The sequence below is a fragment of the Eumetopias jubatus genome, unplaced genomic scaffold (assembly GCF_037043125.1).
Source record: "Eumetopias jubatus isolate StellerSeaLion01/CBP00866 unplaced genomic scaffold, mEumJub1_p1.0 scaffold_5, whole genome shotgun sequence".
NCBI classification, from domain to species: domain Eukaryota; kingdom Metazoa; phylum Chordata; class Mammalia; order Carnivora; family Otariidae; genus Eumetopias; species Eumetopias jubatus.
The window spans coordinates 40381733-40400074 of record NW_028274811.1 but is presented as its reverse complement, the minus strand read 5'-3'; the positions used below and the strand labels follow the sequence as shown (position 1 = coordinate 40400074).

The 18342-nt window shown below is 38.3% G+C and overlaps 1 pseudogene; it reads right to left on the bottom strand.

Moving 5' to 3' along the window:
• Positions 1-2454: 2454 nt before the first annotated feature.
• LOC114220995 (transcription elongation factor A protein-like 3) lies at positions 2455-3933 on the bottom strand (annotated as a pseudogene).
• Positions 3934-18342: the final 14409 nt, after the last annotated feature.

Here is an 18342-nt window from a genome sequence, read left to right as displayed (position 1 = left end):
TGTAAAAGTTAGAGTGAACAACTCAAAGAGATAACCCAGCAAGATTTTAACACTGAGTACATGGTGAAGCCAAAATCCTGAAAAAGGACAATGACTTTCCCAAGAGCACACAATTTAGATGGGAGAGGCAGAGGTGGTACTTGAGGAAGATCACTTTTTATTTAACTCCATACACTGCTTCCATCACACATTGATAAAGGCAGAAACTATGTGAAATCAAAGCTTGCACATAACTACTTTCAAAAATTCTCAATCTGAAGGACATTTTCTTTCCAAAGCCTTATGTTTTAGTCTAACCAAACATTGTAATCATAAACATTAGAGGCTCAAACTTTAACTTTCTACAGCCCATCACTCCCCAAATTACTGTTTGAAAAATGTGGCTCAATCAATTTCCCCCTAAATTAAGTTTACTCCAATAGTGACTCATTATTTACTCTCTCAGGAAGAAAATAAAGAATTAAATACTTAAAAATATAAATATAAATAATCAATGTAAGATTTTTCCAGAGAAAGTATCTTCTCCTTAGTTATCTTCTCCTTAGTTCCTTCTTCCATTTTACAAGTAATGCCTTTTGTCTACCAGCTTATTCTACTCTAATACCTGAAAAATTATGCAAAAATGATTGAAGCCAGAGCCAAACGGTTTGATTCCAGTACTCCAAAGGGTCTCCACATCCACAGAGGGAAAGTTTGGGACTTTATGGGATCAAAGCTCTTTTAAAGATTCTTCCAGAAAACTGAAATAAGGCTAGCCAATTTGATGATGATGTCAATATTCTGAATGCCATTAAAGCCAGAGTATTTTCATTTTTTGTGTGTGAAATAACTTATTTCCTCTAAAAGTGTAATCATTGTTTTCAAGGTCTGTGCTTTGTTTCTTTCCAGTGGTTTAGTAAAATGAGTGCCTATGGAAAGCAAGCTCAAGCTACATTATTGTTACAGATTAGAAAATTTAATCCATCATAGTTTAATAGAAAGAGAATGGAACAGGGAGTCAGGAAATTTGTTTCTATTCCTGTCTTTGCAACTACACAACATAAGGAAATGAGCCTGGCTTTGAGTTATGGTAGATGTGGGTTCAAATCTTGACTCACCAGTTACTAGCTATGTTGCCTTGGGCAAGTCATTTATTTTCTCTCTGCCTTGGCTTCCCAATATGCAAAACAGGGGTCATAAAATTACACTGTACAATTGTTGTAAGAGTTAGAGGTAATTCGTGTGTGTGTGTGTGTGTGTGTGTAAGGTTTAGAACAATTTTGAGTATAGTGATAAGTTCTATAGTTAATGATAGCTGGTCTTGCATTTTTATGTCATTACAATGATGTAGTTGTATTATTAGGTAATTTCAAAGGTACAAGAAAAGTCAACATCTCTTGCACATTGACCTCACCAACAGATTTTAAGCCTACTCAGCATGTAATGACACCCCCAACACATTCTGAAGTGAAATTAAGAAGTCAAGACATAAGTCTTCTTTTTCATTTTGTTATTATGTTCTAAACCACAATATCTAAAACAAATCAAAGCATTTGCTGTTTAAAATCTGTCAAAGTCACTGCAAGATTTCAATCAGCATTGATTTCTTAGCTTTCTCTGTGAAAATGTCTTCTAAATAATGACATACCAGTACTAACTCTTTATTTTTTATCTGTTCTGTCAGATCATATGAAATGAGTCCCAAGAATACACTCTGTCAGTTTAGCACCTCACAGAATTGGTGCCTGTGTAATATGCTCTGATGAATGCCAAATCTAGCCCAAATAGATAGTATTCCCAAGAGTGGAAGTGGTGTGAGGGTAGAACAAAAGAACCTAAAGATGACTGTAGCTCTGAAGAATCTCTGCTATGAGGAAAGCTTGAGGAGTTGGTTACCTTCTTACTGGAAAAGTGCTCCTCACTGCCACCCAGGTCATCCTGAAATGATGAATAAGAGGTTTGAAACTGAGAGCCTCTTTTGTGAGGAGAGGGAGCCAAAAGAAGATTCCAGGAGCCCCAATATTGGAAGGATGGTCAGCTGCCCGTTGGCATCAGGACTCTTTCTCCATTTCATTTCAGGAATGTTTTAAATCCCGAGGTGATTCACTGCATACTTTGTTAATCACTCCATGTTTCTGAAAACCACAAAATTTAAATTCAAATGAATGGGTGGGAGATTTTAGAAAATTGGGGTTTGGGTTATCAGGGTGCTTTTTTTGTGTGTGGTTCTGAAAACCATTTCTTATTTATTGTTATTTTACAATGTTGCATCACTGTCTCTTCAACGCAAATGCGTGAAAATGTCCTACTGACAGAGAACACTGTGGTTGGGTCAAAAGGCTGCTGGTAACAAGAGTGATACCTAAAGCAAAGTTTCAACTTAAGGTTAAAGCACGTAGTCTGGCAAATGCCTGTCAGGGAAAGCAGGGTCAGCAATATTCTCATCAGAGAAATCAGAGTTGAATGTCAAAGGCATTAAAGATATGGAATATCATGTAAGCGCCTTTGGCCCTTACCTCCATTCTTGACTTCCCTGACTCCTGTTGCCCCTTGAGGAGAATGGATCTTGTACATCTTATTGTATCCAATGTAAACTACCCATTTTCTGTTTTTTCCTTAGCTCTTCCTTGACATATCTCCACATTCTCTCATCATCTCCTCACTGCCCAAGTGCCTTTCCTTTTTTTCTTTTGTTTGAAGTTTTTATTTGAATTCTAGTTAGTTAACAACATATAGTGTAATATCGGTGCCAGGAGTAAGATTTAGTGATTCATCACTTACATACAACACCCAGTGCTCATCTCAACAGGTGCCCTCCTTAATACCTATCACCCATTTAGCCCACCCCTGGCCACCTCCCCTCTAGTTACCCTCAGTTTGTTCTCTATAGTCAAGAGTCTCTTATGGTTTGCTTCCCTCTTTCTCTTCCCCCCTCCCCTATGTTCATCTGTTTTGTATCTTAAGTTCCACGTATGAGTGAAATCATATGGTATTTGTCTTTCTCTGATTTCCTTATTTCACTTAGCATAATACACACTAGTTCCATCCATGTCATTGCAAATGGCAAGCGTTCATTCTTTTTGATGGCTGAGTAATATTCCATTGTATATACACACCACCTCTTTTTTTTTTTTAAGATTTTATTTATTTATTTGACACAGAAAGAAAGAGCACAAGCAGGGGGAGCAGCAAACAGAGGGAGAGGGAGAAGCAGGCTCCCCACTGAGCAGAGAGCCCAATGTGGGGCTCAATTCCAGGATCCTGGGATATGACCTGAGCGAAGGCAGATGCTTAACTGACTGAGCCACCCAGGCACCCCATTCCACATCTTCTTTATCCATTCATCAGGCAATAGACATTTGAGTTCTTTCCATAATTTGGCTATTGTTGATAATGCTGCTATAAACATCAGGGTGCATGTGTCTCCTCCAATCATTATTTTTGTATCCCAAGTTGCCTTTCCTGTAAGTCATCTTGATAGTCCTTGGGGGAATCAAGGGGTACCCCTGTCCATTTTTCTTTTTGCTTTCCTGGGCATGTAATCTTCAGCCAGGTGCTTTTTTGCAGCCCACTGCTGACTTTCAGGCTTTGCCTGGGGTTCTGGCTTGCTCTCACATAGTGATTTTCCCTCATTTTTGGACTTGCCCAGCTTTTCTTGCTTTACCTCATCTTCTGGTTGTCCCTCATCAACTAGCAGTCCCTCATCATCTGGCTGTCCGTCATTCTGGAACTTTCCCTCATGCCCTGACTTCCCCTCCACTTTCAGCTTTTCTTCCTCACCCGATTTTCCTTCATCTTCAGGCTCTACTTCATATTCTGGTTTTAGCCTCGCTTTTCTTTTTGGCTTTTCTTACTTTTCATTGTAGAATTTTTTCCATGTTGAGATTTCCCCTTCTTTTCCTGTCCTGCAGGGATTGTGGACTGGTTTCCTCCTCCTGTTCTAGCCTTGCACAGTGCTGGGGACTAACGTGCAGAGCTGCGGTCCCGGCCGGGCTGCGTGTCCTAGGGCCTAGGCTTCCGGAAGCCCCCATGCCCACGCCCGCCTCCCCACCCCTCTGCCGCTTAGGGACAGGTTTCCAGCGGGTGGTGGGAGCGGAGGACGCAAGGGCGTGACAGCCAGACAGGCCAGCGAGTGTGAGTACTTTTCCTTAAATTCCAAATTGCATCTTTTTTTCTTCAGCTCTTAATTATTCATCAAACATGTAGAAACTTTTTTTTGTCTCATCACAAAGGAATGGAGCTTGATTATAAGAAGTACACACTTTACAATTCAGAACATGTGTCAGGTGACCCAGAATCTGAATTCATATCAAGGATATTGACACAGAGGGAAGAGATGAGAAAACTGTAAAAGTAAACAAGGTTTTGTAGACCAGTAGTGTTACTGAATACAAAGGTCATTTCAAAATCCAAAGTGATCAGACTATTATTCAAATCTCTTTTTCTATGTAGAGGTATCCTTGATGATCACAATAATTTAATAAATAACTATATTATAGATCAAAATCACTTTCTGCATCTTTCAAAACAATCTGCCATTATTAGCTCTCTTATTTGTTTATGCAATGATGTGAGGTAGCAAAGAAGGTGTTATCCTTTTCTTACTTGCCCGAAATGGTACCATGAATGAGCCCCAGAGCAGGAACTAGCGTGGAAAGTAATCCCAGCCTTGCCACCTTGTACACCCAATGTGGCTAACCCAGAGCCTTTCAGGGCGTTCAGAGAGAATCTAGACATTATGGTGCTATAAACTAGGGACAGCGTGCTACTGCTAATGTAGTTCGTTCTTCTAATTCCTCCTCTTGCACACACACACACACACACACACACGCACACACACACACACAATCATATAGCCATAATGACTAGGGCAAAAGGAAATGTGTTGTGATCACGACTGACAGGTCTTAGAAGATGAAATAATTTATTTCTTATTTTCTTAATTCTTAATTTCCTTTCCCATAATTCTCATATTTCCCCCATTAATTTAGCATGTTTGTATCCTTTTTTTTGAAAGACACTAACTGGGAAACAGCCTTTACCCACCTTCTTATCTTGCACTGTTGTGTTAACAGCCAGCTTCACTCCCTCTCTGAGAATTCCTTTCTGTTTGTCTACAAAAGCAAAGAAACTATAGAGATAGGCATCTTTTTTATCTAAGAACAAGATGGGATGGGCACTGTTGGATCACAGACCCTGCTATTTATAGATATAATTGTTGCTTTTATTAGATTAGGATTAAGAAAACAAGAAAGTTTCAATATCTAATTTTTAATTGGATTAAGTTTTATGTTTTGGTTTATATTTGGTTCTTAAATACAATATCCTTACAGTTGATGCTACAGGAGCTCGGTTACGTGACTCTACACTGTCACCTGGAGATTCAGTACATTCCAAAGTCTCCTAGAATTCACTCTGACTATAGGAAACAGAAGTTTGTGGAGCTACAGTCCTTTGAAAAAAAATCACAGTGAATTAACTTTGAAGTAGCTAGTATGAGGGATTTTGGTGAAAAATGCTGCATATTTTACATGTGAAATATTTACATGTGTTTGTGTATACAGTAAGCAAAAACAAAACTGTTACATTTATAATCAAAATTTGGAAAAGATAATTTATGTGTTTTTTGACATACATCTTTATAAAACTTTTTGCAAAGAAATATAAAATTCCTGGCATTTATTGTGCACTTACTGACAGGAATAACAATAAACCTAAAGAGTAACTATTTCATTCTGTTTTACAGGTAAAGAAATTGAGGTTTGGTGAAATACTGTAACTTTCCCAAGTTCATACAGCCTGTAAGCAGTAGTCTTTGCAACTGATAACCATCATTGCAAATAAAGGCAGTGAAACTCCAAAGCCCATGCCCTTAAATACCACACACTATAGAGACCACATTACCTACATCTGCAATTAACTCAGCTCAGACACTCAACTGTTATGGCCCCAGTTGTGTCTCTCCAAAATTCATATTTTGAAGCCTTAACACCCAGTACCTCAGAATGTGACTGTATTTGGAGATAGGTCCTTTAAAGAGGTGATTACGTTAACATAAGGCCATTAGGGTTGGGCCCTGCCCCAAACTGACTGGTGTGCTTATAAGAAGAAGAAATTTGGACACACAGAGAAATACCAGTGAGATGTGTGCACAGTGGCTTACACCAAACCACCTGGCTTGTAGGTGGTTAAGCTAAGATTCATATCTAGGTCTTAAGATTTAAATTTCATTCAGTCAAGTAACATATTGATTGTGTCATGCCACAATCTTGATTCATTAGACAGAAAAAGGCAATAAAGGAATGAATAGAAATCATAGAGTTCTCAGGTAAGGGACCAAATTCCTGAAATGAGATTTAGAAAGTTAAAAATATAAGTCCAAAGTGAGGTGTTATGGTATTCCAATAGATTCCTTAATACTCCGCACATGAATACAACAAATATTGACTAAATGCCAACATTTGCCTGGCACTGTGTGAGAGCCTTGTGCTAAATTTGTGAATAAAAAATACATGATGTCTGATCTTTAAGAGATTATAATCTAGTGGAAGAGGTGGAAAATGATCATACAAATCATTGTTCAAACAAATCTGCGAAAGGGTTTTTATTTTTTATTTTTAAAAGATTTTATTTATTTATTTTAGAGAGAGAGAAAGCATGAGCGGGGGGAAAGCAGAGGGGAAGGGAAAGGGAGAGGGAGAGAGAATCTGAAGCAGACTCTGTGCTGAGCATGGAGGCTGATGCGGGGCTCGATCTCACGACAGCAAGATCATGACCTGAGCTGAAACCAAGAGTCAGACGCTTAATTGACTGAGCCACCCAGGTGTCCCAGTGTGAAAGTGTTTTTTAAAAAGATGTCCATGGAGTAAAGCTAACATATAACACAGTTTCTAGCCTCTGGAGGGGGGATTCCCTGATGAAATCAGGCTCAATTTAAAAAATGAACTGGGGGGGCGCCTGGGTGGCACAGTTGTTCAGCGTCCGCCTTCGGCTCAGGTCATGATCCCAGGGTCCTGGGATCGAACCCCACGTCAGGCTCCCTGCTCTGCGGGAAGCCTGCTTCTCCCTCTCCCACTCCCCCTTGCTTGTGATCCCTCTCTCGCTGTGTCTATCTCTGTCAAATAAATAAATAAAATCTTAAAAAAAAATGAACTGGGATTAAAAAGATACATAAACTCACCTATACGAAAAATTCAGCTAATCAGAATGAATCATTCCTTTAATAATTATGAGAACCAAAGTTTTGCTCTGGTAATTTCTTCTATATGACATTTTCAGTTTTTACTCTATCTCTAGTTAGTTATCTAACAGAGAGGCAGGAGTTGAAATTAAAATTGAATATGGGAATGATTTTGAATTTAGTGGGTTTTTTGGTTTATTTTGAGTGATAACTCCCACATGATATTAATACATTCCAAATCCTTACTAAAAAACTGATTTAGTTAAGAAAATATTTTCCCTTAAAAGTAATTTTAATATTTCTGAGCATGGAGTTGTAAATAGTGGACAGTTATTTGCCAACCACATAAGCAACCTTGGAAAATGCAAAAACTAGCTTTAGTCTACAGTATACAATAGGGGTTATTTTTTCTCTCACATAGGAAATACTACTTATGCTTCTTTAGCTCCCTTGGTCTCCCCAACTCTCAGCTATGTATCTGCATCTCAGGGAGACTGGAAGCCTCCACCTGTGTTTTCTCTCTATCTGTAGCTTACTTAGTATTTCTTCCCTTTCCCAGGGATCACTGACCTGCACTATTTGATGTCCCATGTCAGAAAACTCTGTCTTTTTTCTGTATTTTTTTTTCATTGTTTCAGGTAACAGGAAATATCCTTTCCTTGTTACTCCATTGTAACCAGAAGCATAAATCTTACTTTGTTTTTAAATGATATTTACTTTTCTCTTTCAATGCATTTGGTGTCCTTCAGTTCTCTTTACTTTTTTCTGAATCCATGCCTCTCTTTTTACTCTCAATATTGTTTGTTACTCAAGGATTATAAAAGAAAGAAAAGGGGTGCCTGACTGGCTCTGTCAGTAGAGCATGTGATTCTTGATCTCAGGGTCAAGAGTTCAAGCCCCATGTTGAGCATAGAGATTACTTAAAAATTAAAAAAAAAAAATTTAAAAAAAAGAAAAGAAGGAGAAAATACTGAGAGTACAAAAGACTCCAGCCAAAATGAAGTAAAATGTTTCAGGATTTTCCTGAACCATCTACAGGTGGAGTCAGACAATGTCTGGATAGAGAAGATCAGTTCTCCAAACTGTAACACAGATTAGTGATTTTTTTGGAAATGTGAGACTTGCTGGCATTTTGACCTCAGGCAAACCATGATAAGAGTATCATCCACTTGACAGCATTGTTGAGCAGACTGAGATGATTATGTGAAAAACCTAAAGCAACTATTGTATTGGTAACAGTGCACACGGTATCGTTAAGACTACCTGGGAGCCAGAAGGACATAAAACTTTGAAGTTAAGTGTTCGGCTTTGCAGTGATACTACTTGGGTTTAGAAACTGGCTTTTTTGATGTGTGACCAAGGACAATTTATCTCAACTCTCTGTCTCAATTTCTTCACTGCTAAACTGAGAATTATAACAGTGATGCCATGAGGATTCAGGAGGTAAATCATATAAAGACTTAAAATGATACCTGATGTATGCAGAGTGCACAGTGTTAGATGGTTTTTGTGTTTATTTATTTATTTATTTATTTGACAGAGAGCGACAGCAGAGAGGGAACAAAAGCAGGGGGAGTGGGAGAGGGAGAAGCAGGCTTCCCGCGGAGCAGGGAGCCCGATACGGGGCTTGATCCCAGGATAGCCGAAGGCAGACGCCCAATGACTGAGTCACCCAGGCGCCCCCAGTGTTAGATGTTATTAGAAATGTCTTCTTGTTAGCCTCTTGACAATATTGAATTAGGGATCACAGTGGGGAAATCCAATTTTGGGTCTTTGAAAGTATTGAATATTTTATGGGAAGTGCCAAGAACCAGTGCCTAATTTTAGGGGCACAAACGAATAACCTCCATGATAGAAGAGTCATTTCCTCATCAGTGATCCTTCAATTGGACAGCTTATGGTACTCCAAGTGGTGAGGGCTTTGCAAGGAATTGGGTCACCCTCAATGAACAATAGCCACACGTGTCTGGATGGACTGACAGGTTATTTGAGACATGAAAAAGTGACACCTTTTCAAATAGGTCAGAAAACCAAACAGCTCATTCTAACCTCTTAAATTTTCAAATATTTTCCCACTTTAAAGAGAGGAAATGTCTTTTTTTTTAAAAAAAGATTTTATTTATTTATTTGACAGAGAGATAGAACCAGAGAGCACAAGCAGAGGAAATGGCAGAGGGAGAGGGAGAAGCAGGCTCTGCACTGAGCAGGCAGCCCAATGAGGGACTCGATCCCAGAACCCTGGGATCATGACCTGAGCCGAAGGCAGATGCTCAACCATCTGAGCCACCCAGGCACCCTAAAGAGAGGAAATGTCTTATCACCCAACTGAGGATGGGGGTGGGGCAACTGCCTTTTCCTACTGTTATGAGTCCCTCCTAGACCTCTAACTCATTAGCAAGTTCATGAATATAGTCAAATAGTATCTAATGTAGAATTAGGGAATCTGTATTTTAATTCCAGTCCTCACTTTTAGCTGAAGCAAGACTGTGAACATGGATTAAGTTCCTAAATTACTGATGAGGTGTGAGGCACATTGGAAAATTGACAATGGGAGGCACGCCTGGGTGGCTCAGTTGGTTAAGCGACGATTGCCTTTGGCTCGGGTCATGATCTCAGGGTCCTGGGATCGAGCCCCGCTTTGGGCTCCCTGCTTTGTGGGAGGCCTGGTTCTCCCTCTCCCACTCCCCCTGCTTGTGTTCCCTCTCTCGCTGTGTCTCTCTCTGTCAAATAAATAAAATCTTAAAAAAAAAAAAAAAGATTTATTTATTTACTTGTGAGAGAAGAGAGAGCACATGGGCAAGAGGAGACGCAGGAGGAGAGGGAGAGAGAATCCCAAGTAGGCTCCCCACTGAGCACAGAGCCTGATGTAGGGCTTAATCTCACAACCCTGAGATCATGACCTAAGCCAAAATCAAGAGTTGGACACTTAACCGACTGAGCCACCCACGTGCCCCGCTTTAGGGTTCACTCTTGGTGTTGTAGATTCTATGGGTTTGGACAAAAGTGTAATAACATGTATCCACCCTTATAGTATCATGCAGAGCAGTTTCACTATCTTAAAAATGCTCTGTGTGAAGACAGTATTTTTATTACATTGGTTGATATACTTGATCAGTAAAAATTAATTGGTCTACCTTCCTTCTTTTTGTCCCCATTGTCCATTTTCCTTTTTTTAAAGATTTTATTTATTTATAAATATATATCTATAAATATATATATTTATAAATAAAATATGAGTTATAAATAATTCTCAAAAAAAAAGAGTGAACCCTAAAATAAACTGTGGACTCTGGGTGATAACGATGTGTCAATATAGGTTCATCAACTGTAATGAGTGCACCATTCATTCATTGGTGGGGATGTTGATAACAGGGATGTTGGTAGTGGGGGAGACCCTGCACATGTGGGGGCAGGAGGTATATGGGAAACCTCTGTACTTCCACTCAGTTTTGCTCTGAATCTAAAACGTCTCTAAAAAATAAAGTCTAATAAATAAAAAAATTTTTAAAATACTGTCTTCAAAGTCAGCAATACCTGGAACATAGCAGCATTCAGTAGATAGTGAAGTAACTGATGACCCTTTTGATCAAAACATTCTATCATTAAGTCACTTAGGGAACCACAGTGAAAAAAAAGCATAAGATTTGGAGTAAAAAAACTGGGTCCCCTAACTTATCTGTGTGATTTTAAACATGTTTACTTATATCCCTGAGCCCATTTTCTCATTTAAAACATACAAGTAATATTGCCATCTATAAATCAGTTTTGTCATGAAGATAAAATTAAATAATAAGAGTGGAAGTAGTCCATAAGCTATAAGGTGCTGAACAAAAGCTCATTGCTCTTCTTGATCCAAATTGGTATTGTGTGCTTCAAGCTGCCTCAACTCCTACTTGATCATATTCACTTACAAGGCTAACTCATTACATCTCAAAATCTTTAAAATAAAGGGGAATAAGGAAAGGAAGGGCTAATACTCTTTTTTTTTTGCCCTTAGATTAATTAATATATGCAATTTTAACTAAAGTTAGTTCTTAAAAAATATAATTTGTTGTCATCTGGGTGTGGTTGTATAGTAAGATGCCACTGCTCTGAGGGTGGCTGGCAGTGGCACCAGGCCAAGTCCATTGTGGGTGTGGAGACATCTAGAATAATAAAGTATCACTCCACCCAGCTGTCTGTCACCTAATTAACTGGTGTGCTCTGAAAACAACTCTTGGGAGTCACAGTAATCTCTCATCTTAAAGTTGTGATGCAATGGAAAATGGCAGCCTACTTACGGCGGAAATGCAGAATAGCCTCCAACGTTTGTTTTCTGGGAAGAGAGGCAGATGGAGAGAACTGGGCTCCACAATTCCCCTGGAAGTTCACCCTTGATTCCTTGCCCACTTGGATTACATTTGTGAGCTCAGCAAAAAGTGCTTGCCTTACCAAAACTGTTTAGCCTGAGGCCTCCTCAAAAGAAAGAAAGAAAAAGAAAGAAAGAAAGAAAAAGAAAGAAAGAAAGAAAGAAAGAAAGAAAGAAAGAAAGAAAGAAAGAAAGAAAGAAAGAGAGAGAGAAAGAAAGAAAGAGAAAGAAAGAAAGAAAGAAAGAAAGAAAGAAAGAAAGAAAGAAAGAAAGAAAGAAAGAAAGAAAGAGAAAAGAAAAGAAAGAATATTGTAAGGCAAAACAGATGCTTTTGGCAGAGCACACTTTTCCCTTCCATTTCTCATAGAATTAAACAGTGAGGGTAGATATAGCAATGAGCCCTGTTAGAAAAGAAAAAAAGAAAGAGGGGAAACGTGTCAGGTTAGGCTTGACAAGAAAACACTCAGCCCTCTTGAGTGTACAGTCTTTGAGAGAATTCAGTACCCAAAGAACCAGGTGAACATTTATGAATGGTCACAAACTTATCACAGTCTTTGAATGGGAATGGGTCTTGGCATATTCTAGTATATTCAAATATCTTCATTTTATTAGTAAGGCCAATGAGGGGAAGCCACAGATACAAGGACAGAGAGCTAGAGAGTGGCATAGTTGGAACTCATTCCACATCTCCTGACTTCCAGCTCCAGTGTGCTTTCTCCCACACCACTTTTTCAATCACCTACTCATGCCTGATTGGGACTGACTCGTCCTTCATCATCCTGTATTTTGGGAATAAACCGAGACTCATCTCATATGCAGAATTTTGTGTAATGGGTTTGAACTCCAGGTTACATTTTTGTTAGCTTTACTCTATCTTAACTGGAGGCAATTTTGTCCCTCCTCATCCCCAGTCAGGGGACATTTAGCAATGTCTGGAGACCTTTTTAGTTGTTACAATTAGGGATGCTCTATGACACTAATGGATAGTGGCCAGGGATGATGTTAAACATACTGCAATGCACAGGACAGCACCTCCTGCCCCCAACAAAGAATTATCCAGTCCAAAACTCCAAAAAAAAAAAAATGTTCAGAAACCCTGCTTTATACTTCTAAACCAGAATTAGTTTCAAAGTTTTATTAATTATCTTGGCGATTAGACAGTTGCTTCTGGAACAAGGGATTCTGCTATGACACACAGAGGGTATAGGGTACCAATAGAAAAGCAAAGTAATACTTACTCTTTAATGATTTACTAGATTAGCCAGTGTTTCATTTCTGATTTAAAAAATCATATCTTCCCCTGAGTGCAGAATGCATGTACAAACATTGATTCCATCAATAACCTGTCTTGGCCAGAGATACACTTTCAAAAGAAGATGTAGAATACTGGATAGTTTACTTTGGCCTTCTTTCTAACCCTTTCCTCCATGTTTTCCAATCATTATTTTGTCATTAGCATCTCTGCAGTCGAACTCCTCTGAGATCTAACTTCCAAGTATCTTCTTTGAATGGCTTCTCACCTCTGCTGAAACTTCACCAAGCTAGCTAGGTATTCACAGTTGGTCTCACTCTAAAGGTTTATTTGTATTTCTGACTCTCCTCACTGTTATAACCATGGTGTATTTCAAATGTGCTCTCCAAAGACTGCTTCCCTAACTTCCTCTCTTCTTGCTCCTTAAGAACTTTCCTACAGATCTTCTGTTCTTTCTCTGGGGCTTACAATGTTTCTGTCTTTGCTATATTGAATTCTATGCTTAAACAAAATTTGTTCAAATAAGATCATGAGTGTAAGCATAACATACACAACAACTGAAAGTGTTTTGTTTTCAAATAGAAAGGGAAAGACCAGTGTGCCTCACCCAGCTTCCCGGTCATTACATGGAGGATGACTTCCTAATTTTTTAAGTTTTTACTTAAATTCCAGTACAGTTAACATACAGTGTAACATTACTTTCAGGTGTACAATATAGTGATTCAACACTTCCATACATCACCCAGTGCTCATCACGGCAAGGGCACAGAGAGGATAACTTTCTAAATCACCCGTGTAGATCTCGTACACGGAGTACATGCAAAGAAGTTATATACATATTTATTGATCAGAATGAAAGAGGAAAAAGGTATAAACAGTTTGAAAGTCACAGTGATGCCAAGTGTGGACTTTTCTCCCTGCTACATTTTCTCCCACATCTCAATCACTCTGACTATGTTGAATCTTGTATCAGTTGAATATTACTCATGTTATGAAGAATTGTATCTTTCCCCACTGAACATGTTACTGAGATTTCCTACCCTCTTTCTTCATTTTTAAAGTTTACTTCTCATTTTCCATTATCTCTATCAAGATGATTATTCACTGTGCTCACTTCAGTAGCACATAAACTAAAATCATTCCTTAATTGATTCACTGATCATCAATTTCAAAGTCTGTAGACATTGCTAAAGATGAATCAGCTATAAACCTTGCTCTCAAAGATCTTCTAATCTATTAGGGTAGATAAGGTTAATCCCCAATATAGCTCTACTTTGAAATAAACAGGGATAACTGCCAAAAGATATAATACCATGGGAGTTTGGAGTGGGAAAATTTACTATCAGCTGAAACATTAAGAAAAGATATATAGGAGATATGAAATTTGACAAAAGCCTTGAGAGATGAGTCATCTGAACATAAAGACATGCAGGTGAGGTTCAGAAATATATTTGGAGGAAAAGTGATATTGTGGAGTTTAATTAGGCTGTAATAAAAGGTGAATGAAAATAATGATAGATACAATTAGAATAGGATATTGGGACCAAAATATAAAAGGCACAATACCTAAATCTTGAGTCTCATTCTGCTTTATTTCTCATGGCTTTTTCTACCCGATATTTTTAAATAGCAAATATTTTCTTTACAGGAACTCTGTGGGCTGGGTTAATATTCTATTAAAATAAACATCTTGATTAACTCTTCTGCTTTAACTGTTTCCTGAGTATACACAAACACTGATATGCAAATTGAACAGTAATCTAATATATCTTTATAAGTTAGAGAATGTAATCAGTGGGAATGGTTATCACTTACATATAATCAATAAGGAAATATTAAAAACTTGGCCAAAGATGGGGCCTGGGTGGCTCAATTGGTTAAGCGTCTGTCTTCAGCTGGGGTCATGATTCCAGGACCCTGGGATTGAGCCTCATGGTGGGCTCCCTGCTCAGGGGGGGCTGCTTCAACCTCTCCCTCTCCCCCTCCCCCTGCTCCCATGAGCACTCTCTCTCAAATATATAAATAAAATCTTAAAAAAAAAACTTGGCCAAAGTTAACACAAATGACATTTAAAAATGGAATTGACAAGCAATTTTACTGAAAATGAGGCAAGCTTTATGAGTATTTTGAAAAAAGTAAAATGAAAAATTATCAGTTATTTAAAAAGAACACTGTAAGTTTGTGGTTTTTAAATATACCTGTATATTTATATGTCTGTATCGACTGGTACCTGTCACTATCTATCCAGACATTCAGTGGTGGTAACATCTACTATGACGAATGCAATAAGAGATTTGTACTGTTAAGAAAAAGTTGCCACATTGCCACATGCTAGTTTTTTTTTTTAACAATGCGGATTATCAGGGGTGCCTAGGTGGCTCAGTCGGTTAAGTGTCTGCCTTCAGCTCAGGTCATGGTTTCAGGGTCCTGGGACTGAGCCCCACGTGGATCCCCAGGTCAGGCTCACTGCTCAGTGGGGAGTCTGCTTCTCCCCCTGCTCCTCCCCCCTGCTTGTGTTCTCTCTCTCTCTCAAATAAATAAAATCTTTTTAAAAAAACAATGCTGATATCACAATGATAATACCTTGTATAGGAGAAACACTGGAAGTGGAAATCCAGAGATACAAACTACAACCTTGGCTACTAATTACAAGTCATTTGGCCTTGGACAAACTGCATTGTCCTCTTAGAAAAGGGATTACTCATTTCTGCCATATTGAGACCAGACCAAAAACTTCTAGTTTCAAATAATGACAATAATAGTAATTTTGTCTTCCATGATGTCAGACATGTCTACAAAAAATTGCCCCATCCAATTTCTTTGAGGAAATTGAAGCTTTGAGGAAAAAGAAGCTCTAGACTATTCTTTCAAAATGGGGAGGCATGGCTACTAATCAGACAAGGTGGACATGTGGTCCAAGGGCAGCCAATCCATAGGTTGAGGATACTTTGTACAAGAGCTTTGGCACAATAGGGGCAATGGATATTATTTCAGCTAAATAATCTCCCCTGCTGGAATTTGAGTAGTGTAATATGGAGAGAATCAACATACTGATAATTGGAAAAAGAAGTAAGATACAGAAAAGTAGCTGAGGCCAGGATAGTGGTGTCAGAAGAACTAGGGAAAGGGATGGCAAGAAAATCCATTGCTCCCAGAGATGAAGGCAGGTGTCCTAAAAACTGCAAATATATTGACACACCTCTCTACAAAATACAGAATTCAAAATTGTAAGATTACAAACACCAAAGCATGTGCACAGCAGTCCAACACACTTGAGTTTTCCCTTTAGGACTATGCACTGACTGAAATGAAATATCAAAACCTTAAAAAAAAATTCTGGTACCTTGTCTTTGAAGGTCCCTGATGCACATTCTCAGTCTTTCCTATTGGATTGTTTACTTGAACTGCTTTTGGTTGTGAACCAAAGCCCTTCCAGGGTCTTTCTTTCTTCTTCTTTCTTTCTTTTATTGTAATAGAAATTATATAACATGAGGTTTACCCTTTTAAAACATTTTTAAGACTCCAGTATCATTAACTATAAGCACAATGTTGTACAGCAGATCTCTAAGACTTTTTCATCTTGTATGACTAAAACTCTATATCCACTGAACAACTTCCTGTTTCCCCCTACCCCTCAGCCCCTGGCAGCCATCATTCTACATTCTGTTTCTGTGAGTTTGACTATCTTAGATACCTCATATAAGTGGAATGATGCAGTATTTATCCTTCTGTAATTTTCCTATTTCACTTAGCATAATGTCTTCAAGTTTCATCTATGTTTTAGAATGTGACAGGATTTCCTTCTTGATGAAATCATATTCCATTGTATATATATATATACCACATTTTCCCTCTGGGACCCTTCTCTCTTATTGTCACATGTTATTCTTAAAATACATACCTGTTACTAGAGGTAACTTGGGTAAAACCTCTTCTCCTTGGAACTTAGAGAACTAACTAATAAAATTTTTTCCACCTGTCATCTGATTTAATGTTCCTCAAAAACCTATGGGTATTTTGATCTCTGTTTTAAAATTAGAAACTGAGACTCACATTCTTATCCCAAATTACAAAATTAGACAGTGGCATAGACTGCCTTCAAACCTAGAAATGTGTGACCACAGAGGTCATGCTGTTGTGGTGCCTTCCAAATGTAAAGTTCCAATGGGCTGTTATCCCACACCTCTAGTGAAAATATTAATAATGTGATTTTTTTCATAATACTTCCATATCTTTAGCCCATATCTTCATGTTTTTGTTCCAATGTGGGATATAAATGAGAAAGGTAATATCACTTCCATTTTGCAGATACAGAAACCTAGGATCCCACCCAATCTGGAGACCATATAAAGCAAACCATTGCAGAGGAAAGGACACATGCCTGTCTTCTCCACTTACCAGCTATACGAACTTCTACACTTCACTAATAGGGGTTCTATGTCAATAATGACATCGATCTCATAGAATAATGTGAGAATTAAAATTAAATGAAATCTAGCTCTACAATTGGCAAAAAAAAAAAGTCCAATAGATGATCTTTCTCTTCTTTTTTTCATCCCTGATCCCACCCACCCTCTTTTTAAGAATTAAATTACACTGTGTTTAATATCCATCAAACTCTCCAAGGTCAAATTATAATGTGAAATATGTGAAGTATGATTCATCATATAGGATTTCCTTAGATCAAAGAGTGTCATTTTATCCAGGACTACTCATGTCTATTTCTGCTCACTTGCTAATTTATTTCCACCCCGCCTTGTTCTAAAAAGCATTTAAGGCAGACAACTCAACTTAAATTGCCAGGATATAAACAGTGACATAAACATGAGAGAGCTCATTCCTTCAGTGGTCTCCCAACTTAAAAACTCCCTGTAGAAAAGGAAAGATGTGCTAATCTGAAAGCCAGAAACATTTAGAGTTGAGGATAATTTCATCATCCAAAACGCTAGATTTCACAAAAATTGCCCTCTCTGAGTCTCAGTTTCCACTTCTGTGAACTGAGGGAGTAGGATTAGCTGATTTTTCATTTTCCTCCCAACTTGTTTGATGCAATGTTATCATGGGAGCAGAACATCAATCAGGGAGTCTGGCCGCTACCTTAAAACTGAAGTGGAGAGGAGTTTCAGCTGCTACAAGGAGACTTCCTGTCCACCTGGGAACACTCCTTCCACTGACCTCCTCTAGCACATTGACTTGATCACCCATTTGACACACTATTTTAGTGATTAAATTATGAGTTGGTTTTTGTTTTCATAGGTGTGTAGTTAACAGAGAAGACACATAGTTAACAGAGCCTTATACATGTTCATAAGTACAATACCCGATAGAGTATGTAAAGAGTGAATACTTGCTGATAAGGGAAACTTCTTTTCGTGTTCTCTCAGATTTAAAATTTTAAATACCTTGAATGTGTTTACAATTATGTGTTCTCTGGGTCACACAAAATAGTTTCTGTCATTAAAATTGGTCCCAGACATTGTAAAACCTTTTCACCTTAATTATTAAGTTTGACGCCTCCAACAGTCTCAAATCTTGCACATTCTACTACTGATCTACATTCCTATAACACTTACAAGCAGGGAA